Here is a 20,789-nt window from a genome sequence, read left to right as displayed (position 1 = left end):
AAGACCACCAAAACCTAATTTACTACCTAGGAGGCAACGTCTGGGGATATGGGTGACTACAAAGACCTGATTTACTATCTAGGAGGTAACATCTAAAGATAAGGATGACCATGGATGAATTCCAAACACATATGTAATGGTCTTAAGTTATTTCTTAGACCAGAGCGTCTCTCGGAGGTAAATTAAGAAATTACAACGGTGTAAATATGAGTAGAATTCCAATCAAGAGGTGGAGGCTATGATAATAAGCCCTGTCTTTAAAAGCTTATGTCTTTAATAATTGAGAAACTCACCCGGGAACTCACTTTAAAAACGGACCTGAGAAACGCACCCTGAAACAGACAGACCCTGACGGATTCATTTAAATTTACCCCAAAGAATTGGAATCTTAAGATCCTGGCACCATAATTTTACTCTTAGAGTTACTTTGAGTTCTAACCTATATAACTTTTAGAAAGTTATATTTCTTTCCACTTAATTTCTTGCCGCTGAACCTGGATTAATTTCTGCAAGGACCGGTTGGACCACAGCAACAAGTGGTGGTAAATATAATTGTTTTATTATTCTGAATAGAGATAAATTTTGTCTTCTTCATATAGAATTCCCTGTTTCTGGGAAATAGCAAGTATTTGGCATTATTGTATATGACGGCTTGTGAGACTGCAGCTTATAACCCGTGATGATGACAATAATGAAAAGGTATTTTTACCTGTAGATGAAGTTTGACATTAGTTGCATCTATTAGGAACTTCACTAATACTCTTAGACATTATTAAATTATTTTAATGTCATATTAGTAGAACTAATATATAAAGTGAGTGAGTGATTTTATTATTGGCCTGATGATTATTTTGGTTGCTGAGTGGACTGGAAATTAATGGTGTGTGTTAGACTCATAAAGTAGTAATTCATATTGCTAACTTTCGATTATATACTGTATTTGGAACTGATGTAATTTGACATGTTTTTAAGAATTTCGTGTTTTATATCATGCACTGTGTGACTCATATAGATACTTTATAAATTGTGTTTACAATAAATAATATTTTTGATTGATTATTGTGATAATATCTATCTAATTTGAATTATAATTTTCGGCGATCTGAAAGAATTTAGGATCGGAGATAAAATATAGGGTATTTCCTTAAATTAATATTGTGGATGTGGTCCTACAATGTTTGGTAGCGTCGTTATTTTGCGTGTGTGATAAAATATTGGTTTTACCTATTTTGTCTCATTAATATCCCTATCAATACATATGTCTTCCAGGTCTATGTCTACAGACTCTAAATTTGCAGGTTCAGGGGGGCGTGCCCGACCTTCAGGGAAGATGGCTGCTTACCTTTTTTGCTCCGCCATCGCTCGCCAGATTTTGCCTGCAAACGCGTGTACCTTCTACAATAGGTCGCAATAAAAAACTGACCTCTGACTCCTCCACCCCAGGTGGTCTCTCCTGGCCGGTCTCTGCGGGACTATTTCCATAACACGGCCGACCTGGCCTCGCAGGCCTCCGAGGACCACAAGGCTGGTTCACCTGCCAGCCAGCCTGCTCCTCCACTGCCCCATCCTCCTCCCATGCCTGAGGCGCTGCAAATTTTTTCGTCCGCACCATGGAGGACGGATTTTGTGGAGCTGAGACAGATACTCCGCGACGAAGTGGCGGCCGTACGCACTGACCTCTCCATGTTGGAGCGTAGAGTGACAGCCCTGGAGGATACCACGGCATCACACCAACAAACCGCCCTGACCACCCAACACGCTTCTGATCACCACCTCCGACTCGTCGCCTCGAAGACCTTGAGAATAGGGGTCATCGCCATAATGTCCGGATACTCAGAGTACCGGAAGGCGAGCCATCGGAAAACCTACCTGACCTGCTCACTACCCTCCTCACAGAACTCATAGGACGCCGGATTGATGCATCCAGGGAGTTGGACAGAGAGCATCGGGCCCTGAGGCCCCGAGGTAATGCAGCTAGCCCACTCCCGGATATCGTTTGCCACTTTGTGGACTTCTCCCTGAAAGAAGCCGTTATGGCGCGGGCACGGGAGGTCGGCTCCTGGCCCTTCCAGGGCCGCACTATCACCTTTTACCAGGACCTCTTGGATCTCACTCTTCAGGTGCGTTCGGTCCTGTGCCCTCTCACCTCGGAACTGAGTATCCCGTACCGCTGGGGTCACCCCTTTGTGCTAACGATCCGACATGGAGCTACCTCCTATCATGTGCATTATTACCGCGACCTCCCTGTGGTCTTATCTGCCCTGGGACTCTTGGGCCTCACCATACCTGATTGGTCCCTTCTGGGCCTCGACCCTGATGCGGAGCCCTCCAGGCTGGCACTGTCACACCAACCCAGGCGATCTGATCGCCCTCGTCGGCTCCCGGATTTCGCGGAAAGCGCTCCTCCAACACCGACATCCCCGCGGCCGCAGGACACCGAGGAATAGAGGGACTTTTTCACTGCCGTACGGTGTCTTACATATCTTTCTTGCTATGCACCCCCTGCACTGACGCCTCTGGAGCGGGGGCTAAATGGCTGTTGCAGTTTTGGTCCGTTTCCCTGTTTATTTGTTTAATGGTTTAATGTTTTTTTTTTTTTTTCTTTTTCTCTGAGCTGCATCTCTGCCTTTGCCATCGCGGTTGGTGTGGTATACTTACCCGTGCACACTCTGTGGTCGTGCTGCATATCACCAATGCTTTTAGGTCTATGGTGTACTGTACTCATCACTCACGGTTCCGATAGTACTCCAATCAGACGTTGTTGTTTGTTTAATGCTATGTTTCCTGTTCTGCCGCTTCACCGTGCCCATGGGTGACAGGCGACGCCCAACTATCGCCTAGGCGGTGATTTCAATGTCGCCCTTCACCCGGCCTTTGACACCTCCACTGGCAGCTCCCGCTCCCCTACACATGTCCTGCGCAAGGTCCTTTACCTCCTCTCCCGATATCGCCTTGTCAACTGCTGGAGGGCCCTCCATCCGGCTGACAGGGACTACACGTTCTTCTCTGCGCCTCATGGCTCCTACTCCTGAATCGATTACTGTTTTCTCCCATACCACCACGCCGCCCTCTTACGCGGGGCCCGCATAGGCTTGACCACATGGTCTGATCACGCCCCTTTGACTATATCCATTAGCTCTCCCCTCCTTCGTTATTCTGAGTGCACTTGGCGCCTAAACAAATCCCTTCTGGCGGATACCAGCATCTGTGCAGACACGGCCGACGCGATCTCCCATTACTTCCACGACAACCTCGTAGCCGACACCCCCCGTCTCACTGTGTGGGAGGCCCATAAATGTGTTTTGAGGGGGCATTTTATCAATCTCTGCTCACAACGTATAAAAGCTGAGGGCCTGATGATCTCCTCTCTAGGTGACCAAATAGCAACCGCAGAACGAGCCCATAAAGAGTCTTTATTTGGAGAGCACCTTCAGCGACTACTGTTGCTTCGGAAAGACCTGGCTTCCCTTTTGAACGCCAGATATCACAGATCTTATTTACGCAATAGGGCGCTTTTTCACGAGCACGGGAATAAGTCTGATAAATTCTTGGCACAGGCTCTCCAACAATCTCACCTATATACCCAAGATCCGTTCCTCGGATGGCGGGGTGCGTCTCCTTCATTGTGACATCTCAGCTTGCTTTCTCAATTATTTCTCTGACCTCTACAACCTTCCCTCTCCTCACCATCCCGGGGTTCAACGCATCGGAGACTACCTCTGACGCACCTTGACTCGGAGTATTCCGACCGAGGCTGCAGCGGGCCTGGACGCTCTCATCTCTCTCGCGGAACACATGGGCTTTGGGGCGGGCTACCTGTTTTGGGTCCGCTCGTTGTATTTCGTTCCCTCTGCACGGCTTCGGATTAATGGGCTCCTCTCGGACTCCTTCCCTATTCGCAATGGCACCCGACAGGGTTGCCCCCTGTCTCCGTTATTGTTTGTGCTCTCCCTTGAACCCCTTCTACAGGCCATCCGGACGAATCTTGATATTGCTGGTATACCGGTGGGCAACACTCAACATGAGATCCTAGGCTATGCCGACGATCTTCTCTTTTCTATCTCTCAGCCCCGGATCTCTCTGCCCTCCATCCTGAAGGAACTAGATCTCTATGGTTCCCTATCTAATTTCAAAATTAATATGGCCAAATCTGAGATACAGGGGGTTGATATTCCCGATGAAGAGGGCACTTCCCTCGCGGCTGCATTTCCTTTCAGGTGGTGCGATGCCAAATTGAAATATCTTGGCGTCTGGTTGTCAGCGGACTTCTCCCAACTCTTTCCTATAAACTTCCTGCCTATTCTTTCTGCATTGTGAACTGACCTTGCTAGATGGTCACGGCTCACCTTCTCATGGATTAGAAGGATTAACGCTATCTTACCGTGGCTTGCGGCAGCCTGTGCTCGTCGCGTGGCTGCTTCCCACCCTTTTGTATCGGCAACGCTTGGAGTCTGGCACTCCCTGCTCCACACCACCACCATTTCCAACATTCCCTCTCCCCTATACACCGGTTCGTGATAACCCTGACTTCCCACCAGGGTAAGGAGTGGACCTCTTCCCAGAGGTGGCTGCCGGGGGGGTGACCGGGATTCGAGCCTTCTTATCGTCCTGTGGCTTGAAGCCATTGGCGGACCTAGTGCCTTCTGGTCCACCGACCCCTCTTGAAAGGTTCCGCTATGCTCAACTGAGCAACTTCTTTCTGACTTTAGTTCGTAAGCACAAGATTTCTCGGGACCTTACCATCTTCGAGAACCTATGTGTACATGGCCCACGGTGTATCGTTGCTCTACGGACTTCTTCTGCCAGCTATCTACCCCAATACCCCACCCCATGTAGGGATATGGGAGGACTCATTGCATCTGACCCTTACAGAGGAGCACTGGCGTAAGATATCTATCCTCACTCATAGTTGCTCTATCAATAACAGGGACCAGGAGATGTCCTATAAGCTTTTAATCGGTTGGTATTGTCCTCCATCCACATTAGCCCGATACAATCCCGAAGTGAGAGATGAATGCTGGAGATGTGGGGCCTCCCCTTGCTCGATCCTTCACTTGTGGTGGTCTTGCCCTCTGATGCTCTCTTTTTGGACTACTGTCCACTCCAATCCCACTGCACTGGGGTGATCCTGCCCTGCCTTCGGGAGTGGATCCTGCGGGTGGAGCGGAGACGTGTCCTTGAAGAGCTGATGTGCTCAGTAGATGACAGATCTGACAAACACCATCATCTTTGGTTTCACTGGGTGCAATACCTCTCTAGCCCCGAAATTCGCCTTCACCTGGTGGCTACACCCGCTCCGTAGGTCCGCTTTGTTTCCCCCATACCTCCCACCCGCCAGACTCCACTTGTCGGTTACGGCCCTCTTCCGGGTCCACCACACATACCACATCCTGCTGTGTCACTGGCCACAACAATGTCGTTTACCCGATTGAATATTTAGTATGGTCCATTGTGATCCCATCGTCACTGTGTCATACACGATGTGTTGTTCACAAATGTGTGCCCTCCATGCTGATTATCTCCTAACTTGCACTCTCTTCATGCCGCATGTGCTGTGATGGTCTTGGACTGTACCCTTTTCCCTCTCCCCTTTTTTCTGTTTCTGTACCCCTCCCCTTCCTTTGTTGGATATTTCTCTGAAAAAATGATTAATAAACATTGATTTACCCTAAATTTGCAGGTTCAATAGAACCAATTTGCATCCATTTATTTTGTAAATTAGAAAGTTTAAGGAATATCCCTTGCCCCTTTTTTAAACCGCCAAATTTAATTTGAGGTTCTCTCAATCTTCGTTGCAAGGATTCTAAAACTGTTTCCAGTTCAGTATCATACTGAATCTTTGAGATGCGCATTCCCACATAGAATTCAAAATACAAATTGCTTTAAGTAGAAGCTGTATTGCATGTCCCTTTTCAATCTTACTTATATTCTTGCTAGCCAACACTGATTCCATGGCTGCTGATATACCTTCTAGAGTATTACCGTATTTGCTCGATTATAAGACAAGTTTTTTTGCTCTGAAAAATACCCCTCGTCTTGTAATTGAGGTCATCTTCTAATCAGACCTCAAATGAGGTCTGACTATTAGACTAAAATCCAGGTCCCCCGCAGCACTGCAGGGGACCTGGATCCTCCTGTATGGTAACCTCAGCTGCTGCCAGCTTCTATCATCGAGCGCCGGGAAAGTGCCGGCAGCAGCCGAGGTTGCATATGCGCGTACCTTCCTACTGCCGGGATAGCCCGTCCACTGCGGGTAAGCAGAGACGGTTGGGGAGATTGCTCGAGAAGCAGGACCAGGACCCCGGCGGCACTGTGCCATCCCAAAGCGGATCCGGTAGACCTCTTAAATTTTCTGGAGGAGGCAGGACCTTGCAGGGTCACACAGCTTCATGCCGTAATCCCGTGGGAGCTGCAGCAAGCGCCTGCTGAGGCATCGTGGTGAGTGAAGTGTCTGAGTGGGTATATTAGTGTCTGGGTATCTAAGTGTCTCAGTGGGTAGGTAAGTGTCTCAGTGGGTATATTAGTGTCTGGGTATGTAAGTGTCCCCCTATATGCCACTCTGTCCCATGATATGCCTTTTAACCCCCTATATGCCAGAGTGGCATATAGGGGTATAAGGCATAACATGGGGCAGAGTGGCATATAGGAGGGTATAAGGCATTCATGGGGCAGATGTGCATAACTGGGGGCAGATGTGCATAACTGGGGGCAGATGTGCATAACTGGGGGCAGGTTGGTAAATAAAATGAAATATAAACAAAAAAACATGAATCAATATTTACTAGTAAAACTTTTTTCCTATAGGGTTGTCTTATAATCAGGCTTTTTCTTTTTTTCCTAAATTTATATTCAGATTTTGGGGGGGGTCGTCTTATAATCGAGCAAATACGGTAATATCAATACTTTTCCACATGTAGGGTCCTCCTACTTTCTTAATCATTGATTCCACATATTCTACAAATTGTGGTGGTAACCACTGAGATTCATTAGTCATGCTTCTACTTTGTACAACTTCACTAGATATTATATTTAAACCCTTCATTTTCTTATCTAAACCTGACTCTGATGTTTTTGAAAATTGATAAAATGAAGACATAATTAGGGATTAATCTAGCCTCGGTGCAGCATTAATCTAAATTTTATTAAAGACAGGAGGCGAGTATTTTGCATAACCTTCTTTACTGAATAACCTCCAGCAGCAAAGGAGTTAACAACCATCATAAAAAGAACCAATCAACACAGACAGGACCCTATATCAGTCCCAACATCCAGCAACTTCTCCTCTTTCTTTGCGGTGACGCCGAACAGGAAGGGCAAGCCACCAAACAACCGGAGACAGGAACAGAACCTTCAGAACCGACAGGAAACCCGCCGGTAAACAGGACCATGGATCCGGAAACACTCAAAGAGTCGCAGAACGGCCTGGAAAAGAGAAGCAAAGTGACAATACCAGACACACTAAATAGACATCCCTAAACTAGACCGTAAATCCCAACGGAACAGGGACAACTCAAGACATTCCCCCAGAACTTAAAATAGGGAGGGCATAAAAAAAAGGGGGGAAAATACTCGCCTCCTGTCTTTAATAAAATTTAGATTAATGCTGCACCGAGGCTAGATTAATCCCTAATTTTACAGCAAAACAGGAGGCTTAATATTTTGCAATTTTAACGCCGCAACAGAGCGCAGGAAGCATGCGGCTGAGGGCGGAAATAAAAGGTGCGAAAAGTAGACTCCTGGGACCAATCTGCAGCCGAAAGGACATCGGACAGGGAACTCCCGAGAGACAAAGCCGCCGAGGCAGCAGCACCCCGAACCGAATGAGCCCCAAACGAAGGCTCAACTCCAGCCAGGCCAAGGATCCATCTAATCCACCTGGTCAAAGTCGGAGCAGAGACAGGACGAAACGGACAGACATAGGAGATAAAGAGAGGACCCGAGGAAGAGCTACGGCAGGGCCGAGACGCGCAAAGGTAAGCCTTAACAGCCTGAGCTACGCAAAGCCTAGGTCTATCAGGGAAGTAAGGGTACGACACAGAGACCGAATTAGACTTAGTCCGGTGCGAAACAGAGACGGAAACCCCAACCGGCAAAAAGGAAAAAGAATCGACGTCAAACGCACGAACATCCGATACCCGACGAAAGGAAATTAGACATAACAGCAGAGCGGTCTTAGCCGAAAGCTGACGGAAAGACAGGCGGATATTATCTGGCCATGCCTCAAGAAAGTCCAGTACTCGCGAGACATCCCAAAAGGCAGAATAACGCGCCGAAGGGGGGCGAGAAATACGGATCCCCCGGAGGAGGCGACACACCGAGGGATCCTTACCGACGCCTAGACCAGCAACGGGAACGTGGGCGGCAAAATTAGCCGACCGGAACAAATTAATGGACCGGTAAGACTTACCCTGGGAATAAAGGTGCGCAAAAAAGTTAAGCACAGCTACTACAGGAGCCGTAACGGGATCAAAATCGTGTTCCAAACACCAGCGACACCACACACCCCAAGGCCAGGAGATAGAACTCGGAAGTCCTAGGGGCCCATGAGCCCCAAAGCAATTCCCTAGCCGCTGCCGATAGGCCTGGCACATGCCAGGATCCCCTGAAACCAGCCAAGCCACTAACGCCAGGTGGTCTTGAAGAATCAGGGGATGAGGGTTCTCGCAGGACAACTCCAGCAGCAACGGGAACCACGGCTGAGTCCTCCAAAACAGAGTGATCACGAGAACCGTAACTGTCTGCCTGGAGATGTAGTGGAGCGTGCGTAGAATCATGGAGAATGGAGGGAAGGCATAGGCACCCAGAGGGGGTCGGGTCTGGAGGAAGGTGTTCGCCGCTGGGGAGAGAGGGTCCGGAAGCCAGCTGAAGAAGTCTTCCGTCTGGCAATTCATCCTGGAGGCAAAGAGGTCCAGGTGAAAAGGACCCCGGGAGTGATCGAGAGACAGAGACACAGTCGCTGGCATCCCTCCAGTGGCGAGAGAACCAATCCGCCACTAAATTGTCTTTGCCGGGCAGGTACTCCGGCCGGATGGACAAGTGATTGTCCAGACAATATTGATAGAGCTCTGACGGAGCTCACCAAAGGAGTCGCGACCTCGTGCCCCCAAGCCGGTTGATGTACCGAACCGCGGACACATTGTCCATGCGGAGGACAAGGGAACAATGAGTGACCGCCTTGGTGAAACTGCGGACGGCAAAAGAACCCGCTATGAGTTCTAAACAATTTATGTGGAGACCACGTTCGTCGTCTGACCAAAGACCCCCCCGTCGCCGCACACTGCACCCCAGCCAAGTAGGCTGGCGTCCGACTCTAGGCTCGGCCATTCCAGGCGTCCATGTGGGAGAGCCACCAGCGAAGCTCCAGCCGCGCCTCGTCAGAAAGGGGAACGAAGAGGTTGTAGGAACCCGAAGCCCGAAGATGCCGAGTCTTCAACCTCTGAAGAGCCCGGTAGTGCAAGGGACCGGGAAATATGGCCTGAATGGAGGCCGATAAAAGACCTATGACGCGCGCCAGCGACCTGAGGGAGACAGATGGAGATCGAAGAATTTTCCGAATCTCCTTTTTGATAGCCAGAACCTTGGAACTGGATGGAACTGGATGGACTGTGTAGGGACGAGGACCGACTTGGTCTCGTTGATTATAAAACCAAGGTCCTGGAATAACCGGACTGCCAGGGTCGTGTCTCGAATGAGAGAGCCCCTGTCGGGAGCCATGAGGAGCACATCGTCCAGATAGACGACGCACCGAACGCCGCGGGCGCAAAGGAACTCCATGACCGGCTTCAGAAGCTTCGTGTACCACGGAACCGAGCTGAGGCCGAACGGGAGGCAGGTGAATAGAAGGTCCTTCCAACGAAACTGGAGATACCTCCTGTGTTCCGAGCGTCTTTTAAATCCAGCCGCGTGAACCAATCATTCTCGCGGAGGAGATCCCGCAACAGATGGATACCCTCCATCTTGAAGTGACGGTAAACAACCAGAGAGTTCAGGGAACGGAGACTGATAACGGGGCGGAACTCCCCGGACTTCTTTGTCACCAGAAAGATATTGCTGATGAAGCAAGGAGGGCCGAGGGCCTGCTCTATGGCTCCCTTCACGCGCAGGGAAGCCAGTTCCGCATGGATAAGGTCTCTGGAGCTGCACGGCAAGCGTGGGGAAAGGAGGGGCGACCTGACAAGGAGGAGAAACAAACTCTAAGCGATACCCCGCTACTGTCGCTAGAACCCAAGGGTCGGAAGTGAGAGCCGCCCATGCGAGGGAAAAGTGTGCAAGTCTGCCCGATACCGGAATAAGGGGAAAAGGCGTACAAACTCTTACCTGACGAAGTCTTCCCTCGGTAGGTGGAGGAACCTCTGCCTCCGAAGGAACCGCGGGAAAATGGGGTGCGGTCTTGAGACCAGTAAGTCGTGGAGGCGTGAGGAAACTGTGGTCTGGAGCCGAAGGCCACTCTGCTAGTGGCACGACCCCTCTGCCGACCAGCCCTGGAGGAAAAACGTTCTCCTTGACGGAATACCCGTTTCATGGAAGACCGAGCCTTGTTCAGCGAAGTGGAGACACTCACATGTTGACTTAGATTCTTCATAAACTTTTCCCCGAAGAGAAGGCCATTGGCTTCGGGGCCCAGTTCCTTGGGAGCCAAGTCAGCGAGTTTCACATCTAATTTGAAAAGAGCGGCTTTCCGCCGTTCCGCAGAGATGGCACAATTGGCGTTTCCGATGAGGCAGAACACTCTCTGGACCCATTCACGGACCAGGTGGGCATCTAGAGGAGTGCCCGCTGTCAAGGCCTCATCGGCCATCTGGAAGACTTGAGCCATTGGGCCGGTAGCGTCCAATAATTTATCCTGCGCCGCCCGTAAGCCTTGCTCGATGCCCTTTCTGGGATCGCGTCCAGTGCCAGAGAGGAAAGTAATAAACGACTGGTCGAAACTCTGGGGTGTTCGACACCTTCTCAGGCAAAGTGGGTCTTGGGCATTCGGACCGTAGGCGCTGGCGAACCTCCTTATCCAAGGGGCGTCTAAGCCAGAAACGCATGAATTCCGCAATATGGGCGGAGGGAGTCCACGTAACCTAGCGCATCGGATACGTCAAAGGGTTGGTCTGGTCCCGAGGTGGAAGCCTTAGGGTGGTCAGGAGACGAATCCCGCCCAAAGTCAAGAAACGGAGAATCAAAACTGGAGGAACCAGCCTGGTATTCATCCAGAACTTCAAAATCATCCGCCAGGTCCCTGGTGTCACAGTCCCGGGTGCCGGCAAGCATGGGCAAGCTAATGCCCGTGCGTGACGGGCACCACGAGGTGGAGACCCCCAGAGACAAGTACTTACCCGATCTCAGCACATCCATGGTTCTTGAGTAGAAGCTGGGGACGTGGTCTTGATGGCAGGCTGTAGCTGCATCAGTGATGTCATCCAGTGGGCGGAGCTTAGGTCTGGCACAGGATTTAAAAATCCGGATATCCTCCTCCCAGTTACCCTGTTGTGGTCTTTGCTGTGTGCACCGTGCTGTTTAGTCTCCTGAGTGTTTTGACCCTTTGCTTGCCTGACGTCTCTCTTGCCTGCTGATTTTGTTCCGCTACCTTCCCTGATTTGGCTACCGATTTGGCTCGTCTGACTACCCTCTCTGGATTTTGACCCCGGCTTGTTCGACTACCCTCTCTGGATTTTGACCACGGCTTGTATGACTACCCGATTTTGGTGCTCTGACCCAGCTTTCCTGACTACCGTTTTGGCATCATCTCCACCCTGTGGGATCCTTTACCAGATCCTTCTACGTGTTACCAATACCTTGTTGATCCAACTCCGTTCCTATATTACCTACCTCTACCTGGCCTCCTTACTGTTGGGATCCTCTAAATCCTGGGGTGCTGCCGCCGGGGGCTTCTCCTTCAGCAGTAGTACTTTGGGTAGAAAAACTTCTGCGGTAAGTGCCAGTGTGGGGGTGGTCGTGACACCTGGTAGGAGAATCGGCAGGATCGGTAGCCACAGACAAAGGAGCAACAGCAGGTTTCTTAAGCGGGGCTTTGCCCTTACCCAATGTCAAGGGGACCTCTCCCCTGGGGCGTTTGCGACAGACCTCCTGGTCTGGAGAGTCTTCAGCGTCCGAGTCCTCGCCCCTCGGTAAAGATGACACAGCATGTGTCTGACCGGCTGATTGTGCCTCTGCTAAGGCAGTTGGCAGAGCCGCAGTCAGGGCTGAGCGAAGCCAGGCTTGAAGGGCCGCCGGTAGTGGTGTCTCAATATCATCTGCCATGTTTCCAGAAGTATTTTCTGGAAAACACAAAGAGAGGGAGGTGAGATAGAGCGCCAGTGATGGAACAAATAGTCAAGAGTGGGGTTCGCCCACAAAGCAGCCACACCATGTAATTGCTCAGGGGTTCACCCTGAGACGAAAGCAGAGGCACCAAAAGGTGGAGAGGGAGTCCCTCAGGAACCACCAACCATGGAGTCCGGGTAGGGCCAATCAATGTAGAGGGGGCTACCCTCAATAAATATGCAGAGGGGGTTACCCTCAAATACAGCAGGGATACACCCAGTGACTCAAGCAGGACTCAGAGCAGGACTGCATAGGAAATAAATTTTTTTTATTTTTTTTACATAATTTATTTAAAACCTATATGCAACACATACCACAGTAAAACAACAGAAAAACGGCACAAAAGCAGGTTAAGCCGACCTACAGACCCTGCAACAGTGACAAAACACTTTAAGCAGGGCCCAGACGTCGACAAAATGGCGGCCGTAAGTACTAAATGGAGGACAGAGCAGACGGCCGCTATACGTGAGCGGTGAACGGCACCGCTCCGTGAGCAGGAGAAACCAAACTGATCTCTCCGCGAGCCGTGACCCAGCCGAAATCTATTCGCGAGAGAAAACGAAAGACACGCGGCAGGTTTTCCAAGGAAAACCGCCGCGTGAACCAGCAAAAGTAAGAGCTGCGAGGTGCGCGGCAGTGAAGAAAAGCGCGCGAACTGCCGCGGACCTCTGCAGCCGCTGCAGAGAACTACGCAGCAGAGAAAGGAACCGCGGCAGCCAAACGAAAACGCCGTAAGTAAAAAACAATAGGTGAAAAACGAATAAATAAATAAAGAAAAGAAAATACAGGAAACAGGCCTAGTCCTATAAGAAAAACAGCTACTAAAAGACAAAATAAGAGAATAAAAACTTAGCAAGCTAAATAAATGGAAGGTATAAAAAGATCCAAAGGAAAAAGGCCAAACCAGAGAAATAATATATACACGAGGTATATTATAATAATCTAGAAATAAGATAAAGACTGTAATTGGAAATTGCTCACCTGGAGGTCAAGCAGCAAAGAAAGAGGAGGAGTTGCTGGATGTTGGGACTGATATAGGGTCCTGTCTGTGTTGATTGGTTCTTTTTATGATGGTTGTTAACTCCTTTGCTGCTGGAGGTTATTCAGTAAAGAAGGTTATGCAAAATATGAAGCCTCCTGTCTTGCTGTAAAATTACCGTTTAGATTGTCCAGCCCAAAAATCCACTTTAGGACACCAAAAACGCTGCTTTTACTTGATTCTATTTCTTCTTGAACGGAAGTCCAGATTCAGAGTTGTGGTTTGTTTGAAGTCTTCTCCTGGAAACAGCGCCGAGAATGAGCCCCCAATATGTTGGAAATGGGATATATTTGGGAAAAGGGGATTCCAGGTGCCGACACACCTTCGTCTAGGGGTAAATAGCTTAAATCCACGTAGCTCGAATAATCACAAGAAAATGCTTCTTTGATAGGAAAATGGAGGGTTTAATGCTGTGATGATGCCTATGAAAGGCTAACACACACAGGGTTACATTGGTAATGAAGATTTAACAATTCCAAAATAATGCCCCAGCGGGACAAGGGTAAGTTACAACTAAAAACAAACCAATCCCGTTCCCGGGATCAAAAATACCCTTATTACCCCACCCTAAAACATAACTTTTATTAATGTGTATGTTATAAGGTATAACCAAAAAAAGATTTTTTTAAAACACCAGTGTCACCAGTCCTACCATGAAAGGTATACGTCACTGTAACATAAGGGCATATGCCCACAGCTGTGTAACACTGATAATATTAGATCATATATACTGTTGATGGCTGCAGTCCTAACAACAGAAATAATTGGATTATGACCAGTGACACAGGCTTATTAAAAACTCAGACGAATAGCCCCCCTGACATGTTTCGCTCCTCAGAGCTTCATCAGAGGTCATTAGCTCAGACCTCTGATGAAGCTCTGAGGAGCGAAACATGGTGACACTGGTGTTTTCAAAAAATCTTTTTTTGGTTATACCTTTTAACATACATATTAATAAAAGTTATGTTTTAGGGTGGGGTAATAAGGGTATTTTTGATCCCGGGAAAGGGATTGGTTTGTTTGAAGATGTAACTGCAGCAAGAATGTAAAGATTGTAACTAACTGCAACAAGGATGTAAAAATTGTAATACAACTAAGAACATACAGGGAGTTCTTATAGGGAGGGATCAAAGGTACATTCCATTAACATTCCTATTGGTAAGCTAATTACAATATCAAAAAGCAATACTAACACTATCACTGTCACGAACCGAGGACACAGGTAGATAAGGAGCCCAGGTGCAGGGGATACGAGGGGCTCTGTCTGTACCCCACGATGCATGATGGCTTGGGGTTGGTACAGACAGGCGCAGGAAATAAATCAAAGACTGAAGATGCGGATTAAGAGTTGTATTGCATATGATGGTACAACAATATACCAACAAGGAAAGTCTCTTGGCTAAAAGCCCGCTGTATGGGGCACACACGGCAGGGAGCCCTCAGGATGGGGCACACACGGCAGGGAGCCCTCAGGATGGGGCACACACGGCAGGACGCCCTCGGGATGGGGCACACACGGCAGGACGCCCTCGGGATGGGGCACACACGGCAGGACGCCCTCGGGATGGGGCACACACGGCAGGAAGCCCACGGGATGGGGCACACACGGCAGGAAGCCCACGGGATGGGGCACACACGGCAGGAAGCCCTCGGGATGGGGCACACACGGCTAGAAGCCCTCTTGCAGTGCACACGGCTGGAAGCCCTCTTGCAGGGCACACGGCATGGCTAGAAGCCCTCTTGCAGGGCACACAGCAGGTTGCCCACTTGCAGGGCACACGGCACGGCTAGAAGCCCTCTTGCAGGGCACACGACTAGAAGCCCTCTTGCAGGGCACACAGCAGGTTGCCCACTTGCAGGGCACACGGCAGGTTGCCCACTTGCAGGGCACTCGACTTGGGAGTCCACTTAGTGGGGCGCTGGCCGCAACTCAGGAACACGGCAGGTTGCCCACTTGCAGGGCACACGGCAGGTTGCCCACTTGCAGGGCACTTGACTTGGGAGTCCACTTAGTGGGGCGCTGGCCGCAACTCAGGAACACGGCAGGTTGCCCACTTGCAGGGCACACGACTTGGGAGTCCACTTAGTGGGGCGCTGGCCGCAACTCAGGAACACGGCAGGTTGCCCACTTGCAGGACACACGGCAGGATGCCCACTTGCAGGGCACTCGACTTGGGAGTCCACTTAGTGGGGCGCTGGCCGCAACTCAGGAACACGGCAGGTGACAAAGCAGGAGCAGATCAGGAACCAAAGCAGGAACAAATCAGGAACCAAAGCAGGAACCAAATCAGGAACCAAATCAGGTAGTCCTCAAACGTCAATGTCAAGGCCCAGACTGCAGGGCTGGGCAGGTTTATAAAGGTTGTCTTGATCATGAAATCAACTGCAGCTGGACCTGATATCCAGTCTGATTGTTTCCTAGTGGCAAGGGCGGCCACTAGTGGCTGAAAACGTAAAATGAGTAGCACAAAGTTTAACCAAGTCCATACAGTGAAGGGTGAACATTACAATCACACAACATACAATTTACAATCCTATGGATAAACTAATTATAATATCATAAGACAATACATACAATCCTATGGATACAATATCAAACGACAATACTAACATATGTGTATAGGTTAGTCTGTGTAAGTATGATATTATGAGTGAAACGAAACAAATAACTGTGCACTCTGCGTGGTGGCTAATCCACACGTGTGAGTGAATAATACAAAATACATACACATGCATACATGCTAATTGGAAACGGCATTACACTACTTACATCACTCCAAGGAAGACTTTTTAAAGAACAGACCTGCAGTTGAAGACGGAACCTACCTGATACACACTTGAGGAAGCTGTTACAGTGAAACGTGTCTGCTTGGTAAGTGCTGACGTCATTGGGGGCAGCATTGGAAGGAGGAAGTACACGGAGCCACTGGGGACTGATATCTGCCTTTAGCGAGACACTGCTATATGGATTAGTTATACGGTCGCAGTAACAAAAACGTGGAATCTCCGTGGAATCGAATAACTATTTTTCTACTTACTTTCCGGCTTTCTGTCTTATACGTATACAGCCTTAAGGGAGTCTATATCCAAGAAGAACAGATCCTTATTATTCTATGCCCTATATCATGTAAGGGACTGTCTTTGTATTTATATCCTCCACATATTGGAGTATTATTATATAGTGTATTTACTACACTATATAGTGTTTATGTTCTGGTTTTTTTTTATATATTTGGATCCATTTCAGTTTCTTCCAGCACTTTGTTGTGTATGTATTTTTTATTATTCACTCACACACGTGGATTAGCCACCACACATACCGCACGTTATTTATTGTTTCTTTTCATTTTCTTTGTCACTAAAGGTCTGGTTTTATAACACGCAGCACCGGCACATTTGTGTTTATTATTGGTTTCTTTTATACTTGCGCATCACTTTGTTTTTTGCATTATGATACTGTGAGTGTAGGTTATGTTTGTACCATATTTGCTCGAGTATTATTCAGAGTAAATGCTCTGGAAAATACCCCTCATCTTATATTCGAGGTTGTCTCATAATCAGACCTCAAATAGAGGTCTGACTACAAGACTAAGATCCAGATCCCCCGTACCGCTGAAGGGGACCTGGATCCTCCTCTCTGGCATGATGCACACAGACAACCTTCTTTGCTGCGGGCACTTCTGCCGGGGCTTCTATGACGGAGCACCGGAGTGACATGACCTTCCGGTGCTCCACCATAGAAGCCCTGGCGAAAGTACCGGCCAGCAGCAGTGGAGGTTGTCTACGCGCATCACACAGACGTCCACCGGCTGCCCCCACAAATTTTGGGGGTTCATCTTATACTCAGGCTCGTATTATAACCGAGCAAATACGGTATGTGTGTAAGAATGTTAGTTCTGATACTGTGAGTGTAGTCATTAGTATATATATGCATGTGTATGTGTGTGAGTATGCTACTTCATGTTAGTATTTTACTGTGCGTGTGAGTGTGTTAGAAAATATATTATTGTGTGTGTGAAAGTACATATGCTAGTGTGTGTGAGTACTTCACCGTTTTTGTACATATGTCAGTGTGTGTATGTTACTGTGGGGGGGGCTTGGGGGTCCCTGTACTGTATGGTACTGTTTTGTTAGCTGGTATATTTAGTATTAGAGTGTGTGTATTTTATATATATATAAATATATATGTTTTCCCAGTCATATCTGATGTTTTGATTGTTTGGAGAGCAACGGAATGTCTCTTTTGGATCATTTTATTAATTTAATATTTGTTGATATTTGAGTCCATGATCCCCTGTATGTAGACACACACCCTCTTCCAATAATTGTGCTACACATATATTTAACAATTTTTTGGGATAAACCTGTGTTTTGCTTGCAATTGTTCAATATCCATGAGAGCAGAACAATTTTTCACAGCCTTCTTTGCTCGAATTTACCAAGAGTGCCAATATTAGGGGAGAGCACTGTATAATATACGCATTGACTCCAACACTATACATACTAAAGTGTTATAATATACAGTGTTATAAGGTACATGTATTTTCCCTATCTGCAGACTAGTGAGGGAGCAGGGAGAGAGCTGTCTTATTTGCTGCTGCGTGGTGCTGAAATATATATTACTTTCATATATTAAAGAAAAAGCATTCTGGATACAGCTCTGCTGCCGATAAATCTAAAAGGAAAGACAAAAATAACAGTGTATGACGTGGATAATATTTCAACTACCTGGTTTGCTTGACATACTTTTTTCCCTTTTAATATCATCTATATGATTTATAAGATTGGTTTTCAAAGGAGACTTTTGACCCACAGAATTTATTAATACTGGTTCTAAACGACAGTTAAAACTTTGATCGGATAACCAATATAATATCGTGTTTCCTTTGTTATGGCTTAAAATAAAAGGGAAGAAAAGAGCAAGAGAAATAAATAATGTCTGTTTAAGTTCTTTAATTTCTCTGAGATATTTTGGTTTACTCTCCAAAAGGAGGCTTATTAACGTTGCTTTGAGATTTGATAGAAAGATTCACAAAAAAAGGTAAAGAAAATAGAAAAAGGGGAAAGAAAGGAAAGAAAATATAAGTAAAAGCAAAATTGGCTAATACTTGATACTGTTCCTCCTAAATCTATGTCAAATCTTGGTAAAATTAGACATGGTCGATATAAGAATATTGACTAAGACTACAAAATTCAGACTGGTATATCAGATACATAAATATTTTATTTCAGTCTCTTTCTTGTGAGACAAATAGAGGGATTGTAAATGGCTAATATGAAAACATAAGATCATAAGAAAGGCTCTAAGAGAGGCAAATAAGAGTTCAAAGCAGAAAAGTATCTTTTTATCTAAATCACCAATAATGGAGGCGGATAAATCTATATTGGATTACTAAATGGGAAGTTCCAGAACCAGAGAAATGGACATAATTAAAGAACCAGTAGAAAGGCCTTGATAAACAGAACAACCTGTTATAACCCAAGAACACTTAATGGCACATCTTGAACAAGATGCAAAGGTTGCAGAAGTCGCAAATGCGACGGGGCCCGTGCAACCCCTAGTTTGTGTGTCCTCGTACCGGTTCAGAATTGCTTAAAAAGGGCCCTTCCAACCTAGGCTGAGAGGGTATGTGAGCATGAATGTGGATGTGTAATTGTGTGTGTGTGTCAGCATGGATGTGTAATTGTGTGTGCGAATGGATGTGTAAGTTGGTTTAGATCAAGTGTGCATTGGCATAAGTGGTGTGAGAGGGAATGTGTACTTGTGTGTTTAGTGAGCATGAGTCACTGTGTGTAATTTGTGTGCCAGAGTGTATGTTGGGAGGGGGGGAGGGGGCAAAGAAGGCACAGACAAGCTTTTTGGGTAAATGATGGCACAAATAGACTGTTTGGGGGTTAGGATGGCACTGATAAGCTGCTTGGGGCAAAGGCATTCACAAGCTGTTTGGGGCAAAGGTGGCCCTGTGGGGCATGTTGCTTGGTAAAGTTGGGGGGCCTGGGCAATATCTCAAGTCCCACTGCCAGATTTTGAGATACATCCTATCTCTATAGATTTTGACCTCCTAGTACAATTCAAATATGCTTCTCTAAGATAATTCCTCTTCGTGTCAGACATGGCTCTTTGTTTTAGGTAATATGTAAACTCAGAAAAAGGCTTATCCTGGGACCTGAATTTGGTCCTTTCTTTGCTATCTACAGCACAATTTCAACCGGTAGAAGAGGTACCAGCAAATCTCCTCACAATAAAGACTGTTTTGCTGATAGCTATCACTTCAACGAGAAAGGAATCGTATCTCAAGTTCTTCAAAGATCATGTTACCTACCTCCAGAATGTGTACCTCAGGTTTATTCGAGTTTTCATCTAAATCAGGATATCCTTATATCAGTTTTCTGCCCCTACCCAAGGAATGAGAAAGAATCCTGCATTCACTCACTAGATGTTTACAGTCTGCAAATCTAATCAGAAAAGGACTGCATCTTGGAGAAAATCCTTTAATCTTTTATTTTTGCCTTTGCAGGCGCTAGAAAGGGACAAACGGTTTCCAGAGCCACCATTGCACATTGAGTTGTGTTAAAAATTAAGGAAACTTACATTGAGGCTGGAAAGGAACCTCCTATTAGGTTATATGTACACCCTACTAGGGCTGTGTCAACCTTCTGGGCAGATGCAGCTGGCATATCAGTTTATTAGAGTAAGTCAGCAATTTGGAAGAATCTGCATGCAGTTACTCAATGCCATTGACTTGATGTTTCTCTAGATTCTAAGATCAGTGCTACAATCTGTTTTGTGATGCACCTCTATTGCTTTGTTATATGTCCTCTTCATGCTACCTGGAAATGAGAAGGAAAATGAGAGGGGAGGTTCTGGTTTTTTTTTTTTTTTATAATTTCCTGTCCAACATAGCTACCATAGAATGATGTAGAAATGTACTGTTTCCATGTCATTCCTGGTAGCAAGAAGGAGAGAGATGGAAAGCAAACAACGGTATTTCACTAGGATCGTCTTTTTCTGCCAGCCGTTGCCAGAGTTAGCTGTAATATTATTGTTTGCACTTTTTCACAGTGCTTCTTTGTCATTTCCTAGGATTTCTGAAGTGTAGAGAAATCCACAAATACCTTTTAAGTTACATCTTCCAATTATGTAAGTATTACACATGCATAAATTGTTAGAAGCTAAAGATTGAAAATAATAATGGACATTTTACCTATTATTTTCTGAGCATATGTCTCACTTGGGACCTACAGCCTACAGTTAGTGGAGGATAAACAATGGGGCAATTGCCACAGGGCCTCTGGTGTTAACTTGCTTCTTGCATGCTGTAGTGCAATTGCTATATTAGCCTGTGCTGCAGAGTATGCATACCACCACTTGGTGCAGGGACTCCTTTTTGCAGTACGGGTACATGTAGAGAAATAGAGATAGATTCAATTATGGGCA

Source organism: Sceloporus occidentalis, unplaced genomic scaffold (assembly GCF_023333645.1).
Source record: "Sceloporus occidentalis isolate IW3139 unplaced genomic scaffold, rSceOcc1.0.p SCAF_257, whole genome shotgun sequence".
NCBI lineage: Eukaryota > Metazoa > Chordata > Lepidosauria > Squamata > Phrynosomatidae > Sceloporus > Sceloporus occidentalis.
The sequence above is the reverse complement of the archived record's forward strand: the minus strand, read 5'-3'. Positions refer to the sequence as shown.